This window comes from Macrobrachium rosenbergii, chromosome 2 (assembly GCF_040412425.1).
Source record: "Macrobrachium rosenbergii isolate ZJJX-2024 chromosome 2, ASM4041242v1, whole genome shotgun sequence".
In the NCBI taxonomy this organism is placed as follows: domain Eukaryota; kingdom Metazoa; phylum Arthropoda; class Malacostraca; order Decapoda; family Palaemonidae; genus Macrobrachium; species Macrobrachium rosenbergii.
Genome location: NC_089742.1, coordinates 80,481,625 through 80,506,723, shown reverse-complemented (window position 1 = coordinate 80,506,723; position 25,099 = coordinate 80,481,625). Strand labels below are relative to the sequence as shown.

The following is a 25,099-nucleotide window of genomic DNA, read 5'->3' as shown; positions in this document are numbered from 1 at the left end:
TTATTAAGTTTTGAAAGTCTTCAGTAGGTTTTTTGAACTTGAAAGTTTGGAAAATGAAAGTCTTTTTAATAAAAACAAGTTAGTTTATTTTCTAAGCATCTGTTTATGATGGCAAAAACCAACCGTTTTTATTGTACCATGATTATTATAGCTTTCTCTAGGACTTTTTTTTCTCATCCTCTTCCTTTCCCTCTATCTCCTAAGCTTCCTCCTTTTCAGTCATTGGAAGAAAGATCACCTCCCTTTTCCTCATCCCTCCGCTTCCATTCTTTATCCTCTCCCTCACCCCCACCTTCCATTCTTTATCCTGGAAATGGGATTATACAATTCCAGCTTTGTCCAAAAAGTCGCTGGAACCCAAAGAATTTCTCTTCTCTCCACCGAGAGATCAAGACCCCAGATGAATCACCCCTTCTCAGTGGGATGCCAGGAAGAGCAAATTCCATCAATCTATTACTTTTATCGGAGACTGGGAAAACCTTTCAAGCCACAAACTATTTGTGAACGTTTGTGGAACCCTCTGACTCTTAGCTTTCATGCTTGCACGCGTCTGTATCAGTAGGATTATCGGGTTGTTAAGTCAAACTGCTTGTGTAGTTTTCAGGGTACTTTTTGCCTTCTCATTAGTAATATACAAACATGTATGTATGTGTCAAATATTTAGTTTGCCTACCTGCTTTTTTTTTTGGAAGCCAGTCATTTATTTGGCTGGACTCCCCGGAGTAAAGTAAAAAAATTGACTAAATTTCAAATTTATTTTATTTTTGATAATTACTTCAGTGGAAGCATTTTTTCCAAAAAAAAAAAAAAAACACATTTACAAATATGTGAAAGTCAGAGGCAAATGATTTTAAAACCTTTTGACTGGTGGAAAATTGAGATATTATCGGAAAGGACATCGAGTGAAGTGGTCATAATTTCTCCTTAAGGTGGGAATCGCTTCTCTTCTCCCCAATTGCACAAGAAGAGCGGGATGGAAATCGATATTTTATTTCCTCGATTTTTCTGATTTTCAGAGATTGAAAGTTATGGATTTTCAACGAGAGTAAATGATTTTGAAATTATGCTGACCAGATATTTCAGCTATTTGTTTTTGTTCGAATTGATAGCTAGCGTTATCTTTGCTTTACATTGGCTCTTGAAACATAAAATATGTAAGTAAATGAATTGGCATAGGTTTAATGAGAACTATTTGATATTTACAAAATCAAAGCCAAGGGTTGTGTGTGTGTGTGTACTTTTATTCCATATGATAACGATGAAAGTGGCGCTCTTCGGATGCGGCATCGTTATCATCATTCATGTTAATATATTTAGAAGCACCATACCTGTCCATATGTGTTTACCAGGAAGGCCCCTTTTTGTTTGTCAGATATTTGTCTTCAATTTTCGTGTAGAAATAGCTCTTCTTGGTCCCAATTTCTTATGAATAGACATCTTTTAATTTCATCTTAATTATTCCCTAAATTATTTCGCGACTAACTTTGTCAATAGCCTTGGTGCCATGTGCTCAGATTCCTCACAGCTATGAACATTAGAAACTCTTACTCTGATTTGTACCTAAGAGTCCTTCAAAGCTGTAAATAAGACGAAAAATTTATAGCTTTGTATCGCTTGAAACGCTGGAAGTGCCGAAGTAGATGCCCTGTATTCAGAAGTCCATTGCAGAAACAAATTTCATGAAACTCTCGTCTATGTTATTTCCTAGATACGCTACACACTAAGGAATCTTTTAAAATAATAGATATGACGACAATTCCTTCGCTGTACCATTTAAAACGTTGCAAGAAGCGAAGCGGACGGCGTGTACCCAGAAGTGATTCACAGCTATAACTATTAGGAAGAATCCTTCTCTGTATTTCCCTTGAAACGCTTCGACTGGCGGAGTGGATGTCGTGCACTTGGAAGTCCAGCACTGCAATAAATGTTGCGAAGATGACTTCACTGCGCTTCTTTTTAAAGGCGGTGAGAGGCAAAGTGGCGAAGTGGATGCTGCACTCGAATAATGCGGCGAGGGATTCTCCCACAGACGGAGGTGGTCCCAGAGACACGAAATGAAGATGTATCCTCGCGCTAACTCTCCAGGAAACCGGCGGGAGAGGAACAACTCGAAAAGGAAATTGTCCTTGACGTTTGTGGGTGGGAAGAGCAGGAGGAGGAGGAGGAGGAAGGAAGACTCGCCATTTTCTTAAGGTTGCAAGGTCTTGATGCGATTGCGTAATGGTCATGGCGCAGAAATCGGCTTTTAGTTTTCCGCGTCATGGTTTAATTCTCATGAAGAAAAAATAAGTAATGGTTATGTTTTTGTTTAAGGAGTTGTTTGGGTATTTTAGGAGATGAGAAGTCCCCAGCCATGAAAAAGAAAAAAGAGGAATAAATACGGCACAGATTATTCATTTATTCAAGAACATAAATTTATGATAAATTGTTCGTGAATTTTGGGGTTTTTTGTTTATTTTTAGACACAGTTGCTTTTCTTCCACTTTTAATGATTTTATCATAATCACTATTTTCGTATCCTCCTCGTAATATGCTTATATATAATATAATGATAAAGTAATACAAAAAAATCTCATTTCATCTTAAATGTTGTACGTCTGAAATCACAGTTTTTTTTTTCTGAGAGTGAGACAGATGGGATAGACTTTTTTTCCATGGCCGCAAAAAGAAAACTTTAAGTAAATGAGATGTTCCAGGGATGTCATGGATGGACGTCATGAGCTGTAGGTTTCTCGTCTAAATTATAAATATGATAATTGTATTTAATCATTTTGATGGATTTTCTTTCGTTTGACTGATTGGTGGAGTGACAAGGCAATTTCCAACCGTCATAGACTCTTGAATATATCTCCCGCGATTTAGTTTTTTCGAAACTCCAAACTATTTTTCTTAGCCACAAACTCAAGTATCCCAGGCATCGTTGCCCTTGACGGTATGAAGCCAGTATTTCGTTTTCATTTATTTGTAATTAAAGTTCATTAAATTAATTCAATCATTTCTCTACTGAAGCGACTCACCTTTCGTCTCGCCTCTTCGTTGTTTGTAAATATCATTGCAGAAGGCTCTACCCCGAGTTTTACGCGAACGAAAATGAAGTATTTATTTAGGCGGCTTCCTGGCTTTAGTCTACCAAGAGGCTGAAGCTGAAGCCAGTGAAACTTAAATGAGAAAATCGTATTTTTCGACATTTATTTTGATATTTCTGCTTTTTACAAAGACTGGGGAAAGGTTCATTACGCTTTTTCTTTAATTATGTGCATTTGGTGTCAGTTATGAGAGCAATTATGTCCATTACTGCATATAAAATTTATTATCTACAGCAGAAGCTTCTCTGATAAAGAAATATGGCCCTCATTTATACGTGGCCCCCGTTAACTAATCTTTCTTACCCTATCATGAACATTGACGAATTCTTGAATATTTGCAAGAACTTGATGGAAAGTGGTAAGGACAGATTGCCGTTGGCTAGATATTGGGAGTCCAGTAAAGATGCCTAGGCTAGGCAAGGATAGGCACAGTAAGTAACGTCAGTACTTACCGCTGCTCTTCTTGGGCCCTTCTTGCTTTGTTTAAGCGAAAGTAATTCTGGAACAAGGATGCATTAAGTTGAGCATATAAAGAAGACTTTTTCCTTTCTTCTTTTTCCTCATTGCTTTCAAAGTTGAGCTTCTTGATTCCTTAAGATTAGGTATTGTTAAAGAGATATGCAAATTCACTGCGTTTAATCATTTTATGAGTAGAGCGTTACCATTCTATAATTAAAATATTTTACATTGAGAATAAAAACTCATACCATCGTCCAAGCTCAAATATTGAACTATTTTACTGAGAAAGAATATACTTCGGATTTGAAGAGCACTTTTGCCCCGATATTCGTTTTGCTTGCGTGCGTGCTTGTGTGTGTGTGTGTGTGTATGTAACCCAAGCGCAAACCAGTAAGTTCAGCATACAAGGAAAAAATGGTGAAATAAAGGACTTTGGGAAGAGAAAAAGCCGGGAGATAAAACTGGGTGGCAGTGCATGGACGAAAACACGAAGACAAATCTTACTAAGTCTACAAAGTCGTGGAAACTTTCGCATGACCGCCATAAAACCACAATCACCGGAATTTGGCCCTTCATGCTGGCCAGCTTTATCTGGTTGTTTATAATTTGGATGCGGCGCAGCTCTTGGCACTCAAGTGCCATTGAGTCTGGTAATATTATGATGGAGAGCATTGGAGTCCTCTGGATTTCGCACTCTCTCGAAACAGAGGACTGCTTACAATAGAATTATCTTTTTTTTTTTTTAAATCTGCTCCCTTTTTATGCAACTTTTTTGCGGTAAAGACAAGGCAGAAGACTAGGGAAGGAAGTAGAGTGTTCAAAATTTGTCATTTCCAAAGGGTGTCCGACTTCAGCTTTCATTACGGAGAGAGCTTTCTGCAATTTTCTCATACGCAGTCGGTAAGCAAACACTTACTGTCTCTTGCTAAATCCTTCCGCCTTGCGGTGATTGTCTTAGGAATGAAGTCTTCGGGGCAGAAACTTTTTCACTGGCTTTTTTGCAGTGAGAGTTCCAGCACGAGTTTGCTTTCAAGGAAACAGTTCCTCCAAAAAAAAAAAAAAAATAAATAAATAAAATAAAATAAAATAAAATAAAATAAAATAAAATAAAAAAGGGTGTATTGAATGAATTTGCTATTGTATGGTCAGGTTACTTCTCCATTAGGATATATGGATTTGTAAAGCTAGTGCAATGCATTTTGCCATTTTTTTTTTGGCTCAATGTGTGGTTCGGTACTTACACCGTTTTAATCTAACGTATTCAAGTATTCATCCAAAGGAAAGTAACAGTAATTGCTTAATGTTGTTATTGCGCTTTGGATATCTATAATTGAATGCTGATAAATATTAAAATATTTTTTCTTAATCGCCAATACTCAAACCAACAGTGCCCTAGAGATTTTATATATATATATATATATATATATATATATATATATATATATATATATATATATATATATATATATATATATATATATATATATATATTTATATATATATATATATATATTTTTTTTTTATTTAGTGCTGGCCAAGTCTTATGAAAGGGCAAATGCTATTACATAAAGCGATGAATGGGATCAAACAATTTTTCGTCATAAATGTTACTGAAATGTTTTTTGGCTTACGAATATTTTGAGGAGTCAGAGTAATTGAATATTACTATGGTTAGAATGTACTGCCGAATGACAAACACACAATGATCATGGCTGACTTGCAATCGCCAATAAAAATTATTCGCTTCATATTTTAGTTATACTTTGCGGAGTATTAAGACATTCAGCGTAGGAATCTGAGCTCAGCTAATCTGAAAACGACATAAGCTGATTTGCCACGTTACTGATACATGGAATACAACTGAATTCCTTTACATGTGAAACATGCTGTTTTTTATGTGTTATTTTGCCTTACGTCCAACGTCTGCTGTGTAACCCTGTTTAAAAGTCAACTCCAAGTACTTATTTAATTTTTGAAAGCATTACCACCTTTTGCACTGGCTTCAAATAAGCAGTATTTTTACCACATTTTAATATTTTAGATAGATGGAATGACACATGGGAAATATTTTTTCTAAATAAATGTAAGACTAAGAGGAGAGCTTCAAGTTTAACATATAGATAGCGCCAACTGCTCTCTCCTCTCCATGTCTTATAACGTTCTCCCTCCTCCCAACTCTCTCTCACTCTGTTATTCTCATACTCCCGTCACAGATGTGCTTTCTCTCTCTCTCCTGCTGCATATCCTATAATGCTCTCTCTCTCTCTCTCTCTCTCTCTCTCTCTCTCTCTCTCTCTCTCTCTAAAAAAAAATAAATAACCTGTAAGAATTCAAAGAGGAATTTCGCGGTGCAAAGCTGACACGTTTCAGAGAACCTATGAAACGGGAATGAGAAGTTAATATGTGGCCAATTCCCCAGAGACTAATAGTTTTGGGGAATGGGAAGGAGGGATGTTGGCGGGGGAGGAGGGGGGTGTGAGAGGAATCAAAATGATTACAGCTCAGGCCTTGGAAAATACTCCGCTGTACGACTGTTATTTCTCAAGCTAGGAATGTCGAGGTCGACCTGTGGGTTATAAAACAAGTAAGAGGAGGTACTCGCACAGGCAGTGAGAGAGAGAGAGAGAGAGAGAGAGAGAGAGAGAGAGAGAGAGAGAGAGAGAGATATGTCGAAGAATGCTTGTGAGTTCAGTGAATAAGTTTAGTCATGATATTGCAATAGGTGAAGATATAAAGATACTGGAGCTTAGAATTAGTTTCGATTAAAAGTGCAGGAATGCCCGAATGGCGAAATAGGGTCTATCAAATAAATGACTGTTGTTTTATCCTGTCAGGATACTTGCCAGGCAATTAGGTTTATCTGTTTGAACTGTTGGCATTTAACCAAATGACATGGTACTAAAGCTGCAAAGTCATTTAACACCTAAAAGGGGAGAGAGAAGAGAGAGAGAGAGAGAGAGAGAGAGAGAGAGAGAGAGAGAGAGAGAGAGAATTTTGTGTTTTTCCTTATATTGCAATAAACACTAGTAGCAAAGGACTTCTTGAAATTTTTAACTGTATGAGATTATAACAATTGCAGATATCTTCAAGGATTGCATTTGCTTTTTATTCACCATTGAACTGAATCTTCTTCATAGCAGGCGTTTAGAAGAAATCTAGTGTAATATTTTATGATTTCTCAATAATACCATTTTTTATTTATTGACTTTGAAAAGACCCTCATTGCAATCTAACTGTGCCTATTGTACTTTATTTTATATATTTCCCAATTACCCGAAAAGGTTCTGGAGACTGTATTATAGCAATCAGGACAACGTGACCAATTTTAGGATGAAATTGAATTGTCTGGCTCATTTTTTTTTATAGGAGCAAGTGTTTTTGGCGCAGCGCGGAAGCATTTGTGGATGAAGCTTGCAAATTTTGCAGAAAATATTTTCGTTTTGAAAAGAAGAGGAGCCGTACAAAAAATTATTTATATATTTACTGCCACGGTTTCGGAAAACATTTTTTTTAAATAATGGAACGGGCGAAAACTGTTAGTAAATGAATGATTGATTATCTCTTTCCAGCCCTGGCGTCTAAAAGTTATTTTTCCGTTTTTAGATAAGAATATGGAACTGTCCGAAAAATCTAGGGGCGTGATTGTTTATTTCCTTCTTGCCCTGGTTGGGAAAGTGAATTTCTTTGGTTTTGAAAAATAATGAAACTTACCTGAATATATCATCGGAGCCTAGGTGTCTGAGATTAAAGTTTTAGTTTTCTGTAAAAGAAGACTATTGTGACGGCTATGTCCGTCCGTCCGCACTTTTTCTGTCCGCCCTCAGGTCTTAAAAACTACTGAGGCTAGGGGGCTGCAAATTGGTATGTTGATCATCCACCCTCCAATCATCAAACATACCAAATTGCAGCCCTCTAGCCTCAGTAGTTTTTATTTTACTTAAGGTTAAATTTAGCCATGATCGTACTTCTGGCATCGCAATAAATACCAACAACACAGGCCACCACCGGACCGTGGCTGAGTTTCATGGGCCAGGGATAAGAGTTTCATGGGGCGTGGCTGAAAGTTTCATACAGCATTATACGCTGTACAGAAAACTCGATTGCGTTCTTCGGCGCATGTTTTACTTGTTTATTTTTGTAATTGATGGAAGTGACCTGAGAATATATAAAGACGATTGAATAAGTAATGGGATAAAGTAGAAAAAATATTGTTTTTCTTCTTGTTAGAGTTTCTAAAATCATTAATGAAAAAACACTGAAATTTCTTTTTCGTCCAATTAGATAAAAATGTGCAAATCGAGATACAGATTTCGAATGATTAATTCCCTTGGTTTCCGATGCTGATATTTTGACCTTTTTATGTTTGGAAGCGTTTCAGTCTGACACGTTGAATTCTCTTATCCTATTTCTATTTTTAAAGTAAAATTTCCGTTAGTTAGGATTTTGGCAACGATGTCTTATAAATAGCCTTCTATGGTTGGAAATGCGCAAACGCGCGAACAACTCCTACTTCTTCCCACGCGCACGCACACTCAATAGGGCACGCAGAATCCCCCAGATTCCATGAAGAGGCAAAAGTTTAGTGATTCTTTTAATTGGAAATGTTTGAGAATCCTTGAGCGAGGGGGACGAGGTATCCCGGCATCCTTGATTGGGATAGAAAGCAGGAATCGGGTTTACTAGAATTTCCCCTTTATTCATCTCTGATTGGAAAAGTTGAAGGTGGATCGACGATATTCCGCAAGAAAGGAAATATCTTTGACGACTGAGGAGAAAAATATCTTCGGGACGGTTGGCGGAAACTGAAGGGAAAATTCGTGGTCGATGAGCAACGCCCTTGAGGGAGGGATTGCTGGTGGGGATTATCCATAGGGATTATTTTCCCGGCGCTCTTTTCAGGATTTACTTTTTACTCTCGACTAAGCTTTTGATGGCTAAGATGGAATTTCCTACGAAATGAAATCAGCCCTCGTATTTTAAGGAAAATGAGCCGAAATGGGCCTCATGAATGCTTGTTTTAATCAAGATTTTTAGCGTTAAAATTTTTCAGGTAATTTATCTTTTTCATCATGGAAGAACTTGCATATCTTTTTCCGTATTTGTAGTGAAATATAAAAGATAACTCCAGCCTTTGTCCTGAGAAATAACATTTATTTCGATCCTGATTTTTGTCACAAAGATGGTTTTAAGTAATATGCATCTTTTATCACCTTTAAAAACCCCCTTACATACTATTTTCTGCTCTATTTGCAGTTGAAATATATATATTTTATTAATGGAAAAAAAAAGAGATAAAGGTGAGGATGCTAGAGCCATCATATTAAATGAAAATCCATAGGATTATCTGAGATGAGCAGTGATTAAAACGATAATCCTGGAACGCCACGCCCGGGAACACTGTTTACGAGCTGAAGTAAAATGCTGAATGGGAGAGATGATGAATGTACCTCAGCGCGAGGAAATTGAAAATTTTATTTCATATCGGGTTGCTGTCGAGTATGGACTTGATGGTGATCTCCTTTTCGTGTTTTTCTCATTAATTTTTTTTTTAATATAAATCTTCTTTCGTCGGACGCATACATCAGCGATCCCTTTCCCTCAAATAATAAGAGACGTTTTGAACGTGACTGAATGTGACTATGGTGCACGCTAAACATGAACATGACTTTACCTGCGTGTGAGCGTGGTACGTTCTTTAAAGACTATCAGCTCTTGTTCACGTATGATAGCTGTAATCCAATGATTCAACTGTATAGATTTATAGATTTTGCGCGTTCTCGCAGAAAAATCTTCTTGTAAAAGAGAACCTTTATACGAACGCTTGTCCATCTGGATATACAGTATAACTTTGCCGTCATTAGGCTTGTCTGCCTGTAATGGCCGGTTATTTCCTTGAAAAGGTCTAAGGTTTTCGCCGTCAGGTACAGGATGGGCACCTAAACCCTGTAATCATCCACATCATCGGCATCATTGCTGTCTTCTCCTGGGTTCCTTCATCTCAGTCGGTGTTTTCCTTACAGCCTCTCAGAGGAACTGGGGAACAGAGAACAGAAAAAATATTGAGTAAAACTGCCATTTTTGACGGCATCTATGACGGCATCTCCCTTAACCTTTATGGTCTCTATTATTTCTGTCATCCCCAAGCACCCCCTTATTATAGTTCGTCCCAGTCAGCCTGCCGACGAAAGTTTAACGCTTCTACTTTTCAGTTTGTTTGATTATACTTAGGCCTACGTCCTCATTTGAAGCTATTATGCAAATTCAAACTTTAAAAGTACTTTATAAATCTCTCTCTCTCTCTCTCTCTCTCTCTCTCTCTCTCTCTCAATTTAATCAGTATGGATGGAGATTCTTCCCCCCCTTCCCCTCTCTCTTTTAACCAGTTCAAAGGATGTGGTACTCATAACCACAAAATCGGCGTTTCCTTCCAGCGGCATTTTATCTTCCACCCTTCTGATGTCGTTCTACTGGATGATTGTGTGACCTTGAACATGCCACCTTGTTTTCTTCTCTTATTTAAAAAAAAAAAAATTAACAGGAAGCCACACGAGTCTCACGCCCATTACCTATTTAACTTTATTTTCGATCTCAGGTTGGTCCTCGCTTTTATTTAACTATATTGTTTATTTAATATATTTATCGTTCCTTCTTTAACAAACATTGCGGTGGTTCTTATGGAAGAAGCCCGTCTCCTTAACCTTTTCCTTCTAAACAAAATCGCTCCATCTTGAAATACGAAAATGTAATTTATATTTTCTTCATTCTCACCCTCAAAGATGTTCTTTGTTCATCTTTTTCTTTACAAAGAAAACTCTTTGCAAACCTTTTTGTCTTAAAGAAAGTTCTTTGTTAGTCTTTATCTTCCTGCCGGTGAAAATACTGCGTTAATTGTCCTTCTCCTGGAGGATATCCTATGTTCATCTCTCTTCCGCTGTTGTTAATCTGAGCCTTTCCTTTGCCAATTTCTTCACAAAAAACGAGTTTTTCATGGCAAAACCTTTATAGGCTATTTTAGTAGATATTTAATGTCGTATGTTTTCTTTCCTTCTTTTGGGGTCGTATTCCGGGAAAGGCTTATCATGTTAAGAACTTGGTAGTCAGGTGATTGTGGCGCTTGGTAGATCTGTGTCATGAGGAGATCGCTTCTCCTCTTGAACGGTATCAGCGATCTCCCTTCTTTTCCTGTCTCCTCTTTTCTTCATCATCTCTTCTTCCTCCTTTCATCAATTCTGTTCACACCATGCTCCCGTCCTCTCCTTCTCTCGCTCTTTCTCTTCCTCGCTTTCACCCTCTCCCTCCATCCAGCTCCTACCCACCTCTTCCCCTCCCCGCCCCTTATTATAAATTCTCCAATATCCATCAGTGGTGAATTATCGGGCTTTCTTAGGAACGAAAAACCGAGAGCGAATCTTCCTCTGATTTTATGATTTTCGGTTTTTCTTTCATTCTTCCTCCAGGGTTTGTAATTATTATTTTCCGTGATTGTTCTTCCTTATTTTTACATCACCCAAAATCTCATTTTTGTATGAAACTGAGATTACTATTATAGTTAATATTGTTTTTATATTTCTTATAGTTTTTGACGCTTTATCGCAGAATCAGTTAATATTTTTGATTTTGCTGGAAATTGCGCAAACATTTTTATACACTTTTGTTTACAAGAGTAATAATTTTTAACATGATTGCGATTAGAAAACTTAACAACTCATATTTTTAGCTTCTTTTGTAATTCATGTGAATGCATTAACAATTTAACGTATTTATGAAGAATCAGGTACTTGAGTACAGTATTTTAAGCTCCAGAAAGGTGATTAAACTCCAAATTCTGTAGAGAAGACAGCGGGGTGAAATTCACTTCATCCATTTGTTTTGTCATGAGAAAGTTTCAGGTTGCATGACGTTTGCTTTGGAGGCAATACCTCGAGGTACTTCAAACAGACCATGTGATTTAATTAATGGATTCCATTAAGATGTCGCTCTTTGTTTTGATCTCGGTGGGGCTATCGGAAATATTGTTCCCCTGGACGTATTGACTCTTCCGGGGGATTTCTTTGTTCCCGGTCGCTCCTCAAAGTCCCAAGCAAATTTGCAGATTAAATAGAGATCATGATTATTGACAAGACGCGCACCCTGGGATGGATATTTTATGACGAGGTCTTTTTGAATTTCCACGAAATAGGAAAGATTGAATTTCTCCTCAGAGAACATGGCTCGATTCCCTTAGATTTCTGGCCTTATATGACATAGAATTCTGTTAGAATTAACCTAGCTTTATGCCAGCAGGGACTCCTGCTCCTGGAGAAACCCTAAGAGATTTTAATGTTTCTAGAAATTCATGTAAAACGAGTCTTCAAAGCAAACTAACATATTTACATTTAACGTAATCTACTGGAACGGGTAACTGGTTTGATCTAGATTTCGTCCAGTAGCTTTCAGAACGGGGAATTATCTGCTTTCTTCTGTATTTCATGCATCATCCAAACTGCCCATTTTTAAGAGGCGTTTTGCCCAAACCTAATAGAGAGATTTCTGTTAGCTCGTCTCGAATTTCCTGTGAGGGATATATGAATTTGTTTATATATATATATATATATATATATATATATATATATATATATATATATATATATATATATATATACATATTATATATATATATATATATATATATATATATACATACATACATATATATATATATATATATATACACATACATACTTATATTTATACATCCATCTCAGAATTAGAGACACCTTCGAGTGAACTACAAGACTTAAATACCAATCAAGGATGATAAAAACCAGTGCCGAACTTCTCACTCTCCTCACAGCTCTAGCGTTTCTTCTTCTTCTTCTTCTTCTTCTTCTTCTTCTTCTTCTTCTTCTTCTTCTTCTTCTTCCCCTCCCGAGGAAACCCACTGGTGATTAGTGTCAGTGGGGTTGCGTCAATGGGGCAGAAATCTCTTATAACTTTCCAAGAGGCTGAGGTATCGAGATGCGGCTGATTTACCCTTCTTCTAGCACCTCCATTCCAATCTCATTTACTAATGTATCTTCCAGTAATCCAGGTAAGAGTTTTTACGTCATTTGGAAGTAGTTTTTCCGGCAGGTAGGCATTACAGGCACTCCTGGAAGGGATTGGGTACTTCTTAGAGAGAGAGAGAGAGAGAGAGAGAGAGAGAGAGAGAGAGAGAGAGAGAGAGAGAGAGAGAGAGAATTTTGAAAGTAAAGAGCACTACACTTTGCCCTAATAATTTCCAAGATATTGGAGATCGTCGGAGAGACTGGCAATTTCGACTGGTGGATGTAATCCTTACAGACTGAAAGAACAAGGACTATTATCGCTTGCTCTTCATCTTTTATTATATGCTGTTATTAGCCTTCTTCCTCACCTCTCCAGAAATATAAACGGTACTTGAGTTTTAATAACACATTCTGGCAATACATTGATTTTTCTTCCTTCCCGAAATGTTACTTCTTAGCTCAACCGCACAGAATTTACCACCTGAAAAATAGAGCTTCAGTCACTTAGAAGAGCAATGTTCTTGATCGGATTTTGCACGTAAAGGATAATTGGCGAAGCTCAAACGCAGTGATACCTTTTCCACTTCTGTAACCGAGGTAAATGGTAGCGTCCGGCCAAGTAAAATTTTTACTTTGGGTTAATCACTCTCTAGAGGAAGATGAAAATAATGCGTTTTATTTTCTTATTTACTTTTTCTCCTTTTTTTTTATTCTTACGTCGATGATGACTAACGGAAGGGTTGAGAGTAGGTTTGTTTAATTGGATTCTCCCGATGAGGATTCCAAATTGGGAGGCAGAAGAGAGAAGAATTTTAATTAATTCAGGGTAAAGGGATCCTTCCACAATATCTACCTTATTTGATTAAATCCGGGTATTCTGATCGTAATTAACCTGATCGCTGTTATGATGCAGAGGGAGGTTTTATTTCGTGGCTCGAGATCAAATTAACCAGATTTATTTTTAATTAAAGCATGTATAGCGCTCAGAATGTTTCTTACTGGGCAATTAGTAATGTTAAAGAAACTGACAATACCAAAATGGAAAGCATGCTATTAAGATGAGAATTACATTCACAAAACTAAGGTTATCCGTCAAAATCAAATGTATCATGACAAAAATATGACACGTCAAAAGTATCACACACAAAAATACAAAGAACTGTTTATCAAACTGCTGGTTTGATGAGCAATTTTATCATGCAATTACAACGAGCTCTCTGCCAGCTGCTGTTGTTCGGGATGGAATGGTAACCTTTTACGTATATTTGTTATCAATAATTGCAGCAAAGTTTCTAGGATACGTACATCACGCGATAGTGGGGGAGTTGGTTAACTTGATTTAACGAAGTGATTAATTACGTTTTCATTCGAAATTAATTACAGGACTTAGGATCCTGTAGTTATTATAGAAATTTGAAAGAGGGTTGTTTTTATATGCTGTGATATGCTCATATACAAATTAAATAGGCACGTGTTACAAGCTCACATATGAAAAACAGGTCTCATATACCAGTACACAAGGACATGAATATAAAGAATGTAATGTCCATTCACATGTAGATACTCAGCTGAAGTAAACATATATTGCATTTATTCACAAAAACACACTTGAGCAAATAAAAATCAAATCGTTCTTGTTCACATAATCGTTCAATCAAGTGTAGTGTCACTAATCCTGGTTTTTACGGCTCCAGGTTATGTAAACAAATCACATTTTCATAGGCAGAACGCAAAGATTTCCATGTCTGAAAATAAATAATGACATATCGAGTAAGCATGCAAGGGACTCTTAAGCTGTCTTCTTCTTTAAGTTAGGAAATGGAACTGACGGTAACATTGCATCTTTTAGAATTTGGGAAATGAGATGCCAAACACAACAGCTCTTAGAGTATTATACCCCGTAAAGATATAATCTTGAAAGTTACTGTTGTTCTCTCTCTCTCTCTCTCTCTCTCTCTCTCTCTCTCTCTCTCTCTCTCTCTCTCTCTCTCTCTCTCTCTCCTCCGGCTTCAGACCGTCTTGCGTTGGAGGTGGCCAGCGGGTAGGTTGTTGACAGTACACTTCGAATTTTTGAAAAATTATATTGAAGAGACACAAAGGAAAGAAAAGAGTTTAAAGGATGCTAATACATGAACAGTTTTTTCCTGATACGCAGGCTGTTGAAAAAATGTGAGAGGGAAATCAGGGAAATAAATAGTGAAAAGTTAACAGTGAAGTCCACTAGCTTAACAGAGCTAAGAAATTGAAATTTTCTGGCTTACGCTCGTAGGGTATATATATATATATATATATATATATATATATATATATATATATATATATATATATATATATATATATATATATCATATATATATATATTATATATATATATATATATTATATATATATATATATTTATATATATATATATATATATATATATATATATATATATATATATATTTATATATATATATATATATATTTATATATATATATATATATATATATATATATATATATATATTTATATATATATATATATATATATATATATATATATATATATATATATATATATATATCTATATATATATATATATATATATATATATATATATATATATATATATATATATATATATATATATATATATATATATATATATATATATATATTATATATTACTTTATAAATGTCTGAATATCTTGTATATCTATATATATGTGTGTGTATTTATATATATTCTTCTATTATTGACCATGTATAACCAATTACTTGACCATGTATAACGTTATACGATACAATTTCATTCAATGAATTTCTAAGAGTTATTCAGTCTACTCATTGTTTTATGTGGATTTTGCAGTATTTTACTAAATTCCAGCTTCAGAGAAACTTTATTGGACATAATTGTTCCTAAATCAGTGAAAGATTCAACCTTATTATTCCTTGCTCTGTTAAATTTTATTTATTCCCTTTGTGCACACTCAATCCTCAATACCTCTGTTATTCTTGGATTTATTTTAAATCCCATCTCTCTACATACATTCTATTAGGCAAGTTTTGTAAAGCTAAAAACATTGTATTAAGCTAGTTATGTAAAACTAGATACATTCTATTAGGTAAGTTTGTAAAGCTTCTGGTGTTTTGTATATTCCTAGTCTGTCAAGTTTCTACTGTTACTGAAATCTAAACCTTATATTCTGTCTTCGACCATTTTTTTTTTTATTATAAAATCTATGATTAGGGCAAGGAATAACATTTCCTTTATAGCCCCACAAATTTATTGAAAACTCACTTGCATTACCCCATCAACATTAACTTTGCCTCTACTTCGTTCATTTATGATTTTATGTAGCCTCACATATTTAACGGGAACGCCAGAGCGACAAAAACCTTCCATAATATTGGCTTTGTTCACTGTCAAAATTTACCTTCTCGTAATCAACAAAGCCCATCAGTAGGAGGTTTTTAATTTCCATATTCTGCTGCACAGTGTGTCTAAACAGAAATCTTATATTTTTGCTGCCCATTCCTTTTCTTAAACCGGCTTGTTCATCTCGTAAGCTTTTTATCAATTTCTTTTCCAGCCTAATGAGAGTAAGCGTACTGAATGTTTTCATTTCACCCCACACAAGTGCAAAACCTTTATAGTTACCACATTCAGTCAGTCTCCTCTCTCTGGGACCCTAGCTCTGACTCCCATTTCCCAATCGCCAGACTTGTTTCTCCGTTCAGTTTTGACGGAGCAGTCTAGTTAGTGTACGAACAATCATTTAAGTTCTGGTTAAAAGAATCTGTTGTGATTCTATCACAACTTGGTGTTTACCATTTCCTAAGTTTCTTTTACTAATTAAACTTTAAAAAAATGTGAACTTATTCTTAAGCACATTCAGGTCTTCGTCAGTTTCAGGGATGACAGTCAAGTTTCCCCCTTTATATCTCTTATTCACGACTTCACATAAATATGTTGGCTAGCGTTGCCTTTCCTTTCTCCTGGTGTTATTATTTGCCCATCACTCCTTTTTACTGGTATTTACCTTAATTTCTTTCCAGCTATGGATATACTTATAAATAAATACACACACACACGTATATATATATATATGTGTGTGTGTATACAGTATATGTGTGTATAAATATATTAACAATGGACGCAAGATCTTTCGTCTTTACTCAAAGGCATTCTGAAGCAAACTCCACAGTTTATTTTTCAGTTGTATAGTGTGGTTACGTGTATGTGTATGTGTGTGCATTTCTTCTTCAATTGACTTTCATGCTACTTTTTTCCAATTTACAATTCACTCCTGTTTAAGGAAAGGAGGACGCCTGAAGGATACCTTCCTGGATGAGAAATCCATAAAAGATCAGACCTGGACTTTATTCAGCCTGCTGTGTTGCAAACCAGATCTTTTATTTATCAAGTACCTTGTTAACTTCAAGGAACAGTCTTGAGAACTTGAATTTTTATTTCCTTTAATTTACAAACCATTTCTTTTATCCTTTTATTCTTTTTTTCGGATCTATTACCGAAGACCAGGAAAGTAACAAGATTTTAAATATACGGGATTCTTACAGAGGAGGAACCACTGCTGACGAAATGTTCTCGCAGTCTAACTAAATGGGTTAGGGCCCCATAAAAAAAGCATTTTAATCAAAAGACTGTTAATGGAGGAACTGATGTCAGTAATTGATGTGAATACTTGGCCTTGCCAGGTGGCTTACTGATATTTTTAGCAAAACTGAGTTGAAAGTTAGAGTGAACAGTTCTGATAAAAGTGTGGCTTGCTCCTGTATAGAAAACATAACATACTTAGAGCTTTTTCAGAACCACTGGAACCATTTTAGCTAAACTTCTTTGGGAAAAGAGGATTGAACTTTGTTCAAATGGCGGCTCACACCTCATTCTAAAGGAAAATCTATAATAATAAAATCCGAGTTGATCTTTCTTCTTTGTCAGCCCCGGGTGGAGGCGGGGTAGGTAGGGGATCGGGAGGGTAGGGTAGACATGACACATCCACCCTCCCCCTGTAAACCTGTTTGTCTGCCCCGGGTGGGGCGGGGTCGGTAGGGGATCGGGAAGGTTGAGGAGACGTGACGAGCAGCGCCGGGTTCCAGTGCAGTGTAGCGCGCGCGGCATCAAGCTCGTAAGGAATAATGACAATAGAATGAATGCATTTAACAGTAACTCCTATAGAACTACTGGGCCAGAACTGACAAAACTTACGTGAAAGCTTCCTTATTTAGTATACATTCAAGTTTATTCAAACACTGCCCCCTGCACTAGGTTGTAGCATTTATGTAGCAAGAGTCATGAAAATTGTTCTTAAAATCAACTGAGGTACATTTCTTCAAACTGATATGCAATCTTCTTCATGTCGCGTAGATTCAAGAATATAAAGGTGAAATCTTAATTATATACTTGCAAGCGCAGCGAGTTGGTTTTTGTAACCCGTATGGTTAATGACTCCTAATATGGTTTCCAAATATTTTTATTTTAACTTAACAATCAACACTCACGCGAGACTGTCTATTCTTGTGAAAACCTTTCTGACGTATATACCAATTACGATAAACATTTATGGTGAAAACCTGCGAAGTAACAATCCCGGCGATATTTCAATTTTTTTGTATTTCGGACTTCTGCCTAAGAAAGAATTTAACAAACAGGAATACTGACACCATCTTTATATACAGTAGTTTGTTATTATCGAGAGTTTGTTATTAATATTTTAATAGCTGGTACTGAGACTTTTTTTAGATATCCATAGTAACGTTTTAATAGAATGACCGAAATGTCCAAGTAACATATTTTAAAACTGACTTCTTTTTAATGGTAAACAAATGGGCGGGAACCTGGATAAAGATAAGACTTCCACCCTTTGTTTATTTAGAAAAGAAGACTCTCTCTCTCTCTCTCTCTCTCTCTCTCTCTCTCTCTCTCTCTCTCTCTCTCTCTCTCTCAGTTCAGAAAAATCACATATATATGAGAAAATGCCATCTCTGAACATCTTCGGATGAAAGTGAATCCGGCATTAACTCTTTATCTCGAAGTGTATTTTGAAGGCTAAGATGATCCTCGAGCCTCTACCCTTACCCCACCCTCAGCCCCCTTACCCATCCCAATTCCTCCTCACTTAAAAAGGCAACGAAAGGACACAAGCTCTCCCGGAGGCATCCAATCTCAACGTGTCATTTTATCTTGGTCTCCTCTGATTGGCTGGATCAGGCGTTCTTTTTCTCCTTCCTCTTGTCGAATTCTCTCTCTCTCTCTCTCTCTCTCTCTCTCTCTCTCTCTCTCTCTCTCTCTCTCTCTCTCTCTCGCAGACTATTTTGATACTGGAAGTCTCCCGCGAAGAAGTAAGAAAGCTAAATAGAAAAATTAAGAAATGAAACATGAAAGGAAATGTCGCTGGGTAATTTGTGAGTGTTTGCGAAAGTGAAAACGATTTTAATTTTTCTCCTTCAAATGCCAGTCATGATTAGTTTCTGAAATGAGGACTGACAGTTTTTGATAATGAATTTGATGAATTTTAATTATGGCATATACAATTTACTCTTTTTTAATGGGAGGGATATTGTTAGATAATCAATGGGGAGAATGAAATTTTATTTTTCGAGGTAAGAGGTTGGCTGTCTAATATATCATAGTATTCTTTTGGGGACATTAATGTCACCTGCAGAGGTTTGAATTTTGCTGTTGTAAAAGGAACATATAGAAAATGAATATACTTAGTGTGTTAGCCTTATTCATCAACGTACACAGTTAAAAAGTAAAAAAAAATGTGAGCAATCAGTAATGTAATTTTAACTAAAACCGAACATATCGCATCCTCACAGTAGGGCGAGTGTTATTCTACATCTACGGAATAAAGGTTGCACATCCTGTGCTGAGTAATTGATGTTGCCTCCTACGTCTACTTGTTGTGTGTGTACGTTGGTATGTAACAGTAATTAGTTTTTTCCTTAAAGAGAGTCTTTTATCAAATGATAGCTTTCAGAGTGTTCTGTTTTGAGGATTGTGGGTAAAATTCAGCATACAGAAATCCATAAATTTATCCAAATATCTGGACGCAAAAAAAGTCATTTAGATGAGACGAAGAAACATATATATTGAAAGCTGTCCAGTAAACTTTGATGGGCATGTACAGTAAAATTAGCGAAAACCCAGATAGGTTCGGTGAAAAATTCTAAATGCAGTCCATTAACCTTTCGTTCTTGCGTTCATTATGATTAATTTCAATAGCTTCTATTTGTTTGGGCAGTTTAAAGCCTTTCCATGAGCGTTTGTCTGCGTTTTTGTGCACATCTGCGCGCGCACGTGTTAGCAACAACAGTGAGACAGTAAAGCGATGTGAACTGGATGATTATCGTTGATAAAAATGCACATAAAGATTGAGGGCGGACGAGGAAAATCCATTTGCAGCCTCTCCTCTTTATCTCGCAAATGACGGAAGTTCCGAGTTGGGTCAAATTTGGAAGTGTTTTAAGCCAACTTTTGACGCGTGAAATATTCATAGACTTTCAGATGGCATAATATTGGGCGAAGCCGCTTAGAATTTGCATCGCGTTAAAAAGCGACCGAAATACTTCAGCGTGCAATAATGCCACTTAACGGGCTTCATGCTGACGCAAACTCTCACTGCGCCGCACTTCCGGTTGAATTATTATCAAAGGCATTACGCCTGCTTCACGAATGCATGAGTCGATTTCTTCGACGCTTGCTTTATTGCCTTTAATAATACCTCCTCCTCCTCCTCCTCTCTCTCTCTCTCTCTCTCTCTCTCTAGGGAGTAAGGAATGGAACAGCGTTAGAACCGCTTTCATAAAATGAAGTAAGCCTTTGTCAGACAAAACAACGAAGTGCCTGGTAGTTATGAGACTATCATGTGTAGCAGATGGTTTTGGAGAGGGAGAAAAAAATATGATCACTGAACCTCCGGAATGCATTTCAGCATGTAATTACAAATGGGAGAGCCTCGACGAGGTAACCTTTACTGTGAATTCATTCATCATATTCTCTCTCTCTCTCTCTCTTCTTCTTCTTTCTTTCTCTCTCTCTCTCTCTCTCCCCACGTGTTTTCGACTACCTTTAAAGTAAGCAATTAATCCTGTCATTTTCCCTTCCCTTAATAACCTAACTTTGCCTTCCTGTTCCCTTCTTCGCCTGTCCGTCCTTAATAGATGCTTGGTAATTGTGTGTTGCTGGAAAGCAGTTCTTGAGGAGACTAATTGGGAGGGGTCGTCGGAGGCCGTCCATTGTTCCAGTAACGTCGAATGATGCTCTGGTTTCTGTAATACAAAATTTACGCTCGTCTATACCTGTTTCGTCATGTTTGATTTTATACCTGGTTCTTTTAATGTGTGTTTGTGAATGCAAGAATGAGAGAGAGAGAGAGAGAGAGAGAGAGAGAGAGAGAGAGAGAGAGAGAGAGAGAGAGAGAGAGAGAGAGAGAGAGAGAGATTAATGGTAATTTTCATTCATTCTGTAAGATATATTTTGAATATTCATAAAACAAACCTATTTTTAGTGATAGGAGAGGAGTGAGATAGATAGATAGATGGGGAGAGAGATATAAACTTATTGCTGCAGCCATTTTCGTAAACGGAAGAGAGAGAGAGAGAGAGAGAGAGAGAGAGAGAGAGAGAGAGAGAGAGAGAGAGAGAGAGAGAGAGAGAGAGAGATATGCTACCCGTGTTCAGCGCCTCTCAAATAATTAATGAACCCTTTAATCCTGCACCCCATTGAATATTATAATAAGGGTTAACTCCCTAAATAACGTGCTTGAATTACTGCTATTACTGAACACATTTTCCAAAAAGAATTTCATTAAAGTGAAGCGACGGCTGGGGAAAAGGACTGTTCCTTATAGTAAAGTCAAGTGCCAGAATACTTTCGGCTTCAGAATTTAGAAATTAAAAGGAATGGAGAGAGAGAGAGAGAGAGAGAGAGAGAGAGAGAGAGAGAGAGAGAGAGAGAGAGAGAGAGAAGGGCAGCTTTCCTTTGTTATTCCCTTTCTTAGTTATTCATAGACACACACACATAGCACACACACACACACACACACACACACACACACACACACACACACACATATTATATATATATATATATATATATATATATATATATATATATATATATATATATTTCTGTATTTACAATCACGTACGTACTTAATAAATTTCAAATATTGCTTTTATATGTAAAAGGAATGAGGAGTTGCTTTCAATCTTTTTCTTAAGGTGAAGGAATTTTTGATTGGCCAATCTTTATAAATTTCTAAGTAGGATGAAGTCAGTGGCTGGTTATACATTTATGTATTACATCATAACCAATTCTTGTCATCCTTCCGTGACAAATGCCTTCATAAATTTCTTACGATGCTGAATGATAAAAGTTTCCATCTGGTCAAATAACTTGTATATTCTTTTATTCATGAAATCATTCATTGCGGAGAATGAAAATTAAATGAAGATGAAAAAGCCAGTATGTATGATTAACTTCAGTACCCGCAGTGTTTGTAGTATGTAACTTATGCATTTTCAAAAAGTGGTTTAGCGAAAGTGACGTACCCTTTGATGCATTGTTCAGTAACTGTTTCTGCCGCTGCCACATTTCCATTGCACAGCGTGTATTCTGTTGTTTTGCTTTTCTTGAATTTCACGTTTGAATTTCCTTATTCATTTCTACCTAAGATTCTCCATCGACCGAAAGTTAACGTTTTCTGCTTTTCCCTTGAGGTTAGACTCGTGGCTCAAAAGTTAACTGGAAGAAGTCCTCATTTACAAAAACTTTAACTGAAAATGTAACAACACTTATTTTATTCTTTTGTTATTTGTTGGTGATGTAACTTTCATTTGACTTTTGTTATTTATTTATTATAAGGCACCGTTGTGATAAACCAATTTTTATTCTAATTCTGCTGTGAAAAATCTTTTTTTTATATTTATTAGCTCTTGCACATTATCAGAATTCTGATATTACATCCCTTTGCATGTATGTATGTATGTATGAGAGAGAGAGAGAGAGAGAGAGAGAGAGAGAGAGAGAGAGAGAGAGAGAGAGAGAGAGAGAGAGAGAGAGCCCTTTCTTTTTAATTTTGTTCATTTTCCTGAAGGTGATGGTTTTCATACAGCATTGTAGAGAGTGTTATTATTCTTATAATTGAAATCGCTAATGAGCTACTTGTATCTGAACAAGACTTAGTTCAATTAAATACAAATACAGGCATACGTTATTAATTGGAGGCACTGTTGCTTAGAGGAAAAAGGAATATGAAACTTGCCTCCTATTGACTAGAAACGTTTTGCTTTATCAGTTACCTGCAAACCTACAGGTTGTCGTTTATTAATGCAGACTATATCATGTGTCAATCTGTATATGTCCGTTTGTGTCAGCTTCACTCTTATTTTTAATTTAGAATATAAAATTCCCTCTCTCCGTGTTATCTATTCCCTGATTCTCAGTTTCATTTCGTGACACTCTCTCTCTCTCTCTCTCTCTCTCTCGCTCATATTCATCATCATCTAGAACAGTATCGTCATCTGTTTATGAAGATTTAGCTGTATGTGCGTGTCTTTTGTCTTTATAGCCATTTATAAATTGCAGAGTTCGCTAGCGCATGACAGCTGAAGAAATACAGGATCAGATCCATGAATGTAACTTGTATAAATGACACTGCCGTACCTTACTCGGAGCCTATCATTAATTCTGGCCCGTCTCTCTCTCTCTCTCTCTCTCTCTCTCTCTCTTTGTGGAAATGCCTGGACTAGTGCCAACGCCAACTGTATTTGACAATAGGTCGTGAGATTGTTTTGAGTCGAGGTCGGAGTGGAGCGAGGGAGAGCCTAAGGGTAGGTGGGGAATAAATAAGAACGGGTATGGAGACCGTAGTCTCTTACCGGACTCGTTTCATTATGGTCTTGGAAAAATGTTCACCTTTGAACGTGGGGCAGGCGAGTGAAACATACGAGGGGTGTCCCCGTTTTCGTGTTAGCGATTTTTCTCTATTTTTCGTAGGTTTGAAGATTTGCAGTGCACTGTAAGAAATTCAGAAAAATTTATTACTGTCTATAATAAACTGTGCTGACTCTAGATATTATTACTACTAAAAAACGAGGAAAAATTGGAAAAGGAACTGATCCAGAGGACTAATGCTCATAGGATGCATATTCTCATTGATTTGAAAGAAAACAAAAAATGATTTGATTGAAAGCTATTTGTTGCGATGAATTTCTCTGCCAGTGCAATTATTATTGACTAAACATTCATAATCTGCTGAAATGTGAAAAATCTAAACATCCATAAGCTGGTGAATATGTGAAGAATCTACATCCATAAACTTTTAACCCAATCTAAAATTTTCATTATAGATCAAATCCTCTATGCCCAGCACTGTGATAACTTAAAAGAGTTCTTTTGTTCCATCGTTAAGTTGTTTGAAAGTGGTAGATTAAACAATTTACTGCAGATACGTCTTTGCAATTCTTTCCTTTTATTCCTACCTAACACAAGCCATTTATGTGTTAACGTCAGAAAAGTAAATAAGGAAATCTCTTGGGTCGATTGAAAGAAATTATTGTTCTTGATTTTCCAGTTCGAGATACGAGAACATATTTGCGTATTCTTTTACAGCAATTTTTGCTTGCCTGTTTGGCTCTTTTGTCACACCAAAGATTACAAGTTTTTGTTACAAATCTCATTTTGTTTCTCACTGTAGATTTCATTACATGGCTCTTAGTGGATTTTGTCTATTATTTACTTTAGAGGGATTTCTAATGATGGACCGTATCTTCTCTTATCAGTCTGAGGTGCAAGATTTTACAATATATGATGATAGATTTACTTTTGATAATTATTGTTTTGCATATATTTCAGTTAGCTAGCATATATTCAGTGATGGATTGTTGCCATCTTTCTGTCTTATTACATCTTTGTTAGGTCTAGTTTTTATTCTTTTCTCATGCACTTCACCAGTCAATACGACGATACTGTGAGTCATGGAGGCATTTGTTCCCAGACATCCAGTTACGTTCTACCACTTTGTTCCCCGAGGCTTATCATAAACCAGAACCTGCATAACCATCAGGGAAAATAACTTGATAACTTCACATCATCCATCGGTTCAGACGCCGTGTACCTTAGACCGCCTACCTATTTCGTACCTGTTTTGGACGAAGTCCCGAAACGCGATGGCCCCCAGGCATGGATCGACCACCCAGACAGGAGGCGGTTAAGGTTGTGAGATGCCATTCTGTCTGTGCCCTAGACTTTAAGGATCGAGTATGGAAATTCTATTCTTCCAAGGGATGAAGTTCTAGGAAACGTATGTGGTTTCTTTCCCCTACGCAACTTTAGTGTGAACGGGCTTTTAGAAATTTGCATGTACTTCCACTACAAATGGTAAGAGAGATATAGATATGTATGTATGTATGTACTGTATGTACGTACAGTTGCGGCTGCCTGTGTCCACGTTCATGCAAATGCTGCTAATCTTGGAGAGTGACGGGAACTGCAATTGGCGGTCACAGTTAGAGAA

General features: G+C 36.6%; 1 protein-coding gene across 1 annotated transcript in view; it reads left to right on the top strand.

The window, feature by feature from the left end:
• Window positions 1–25,099, top strand: part of LOC136848808 (uncharacterized) — a 533,962-nt gene that overhangs the window by 446,714 nt on the left and 62,149 nt on the right. The gene's annotated exons all lie outside the window — the stretch shown is intronic.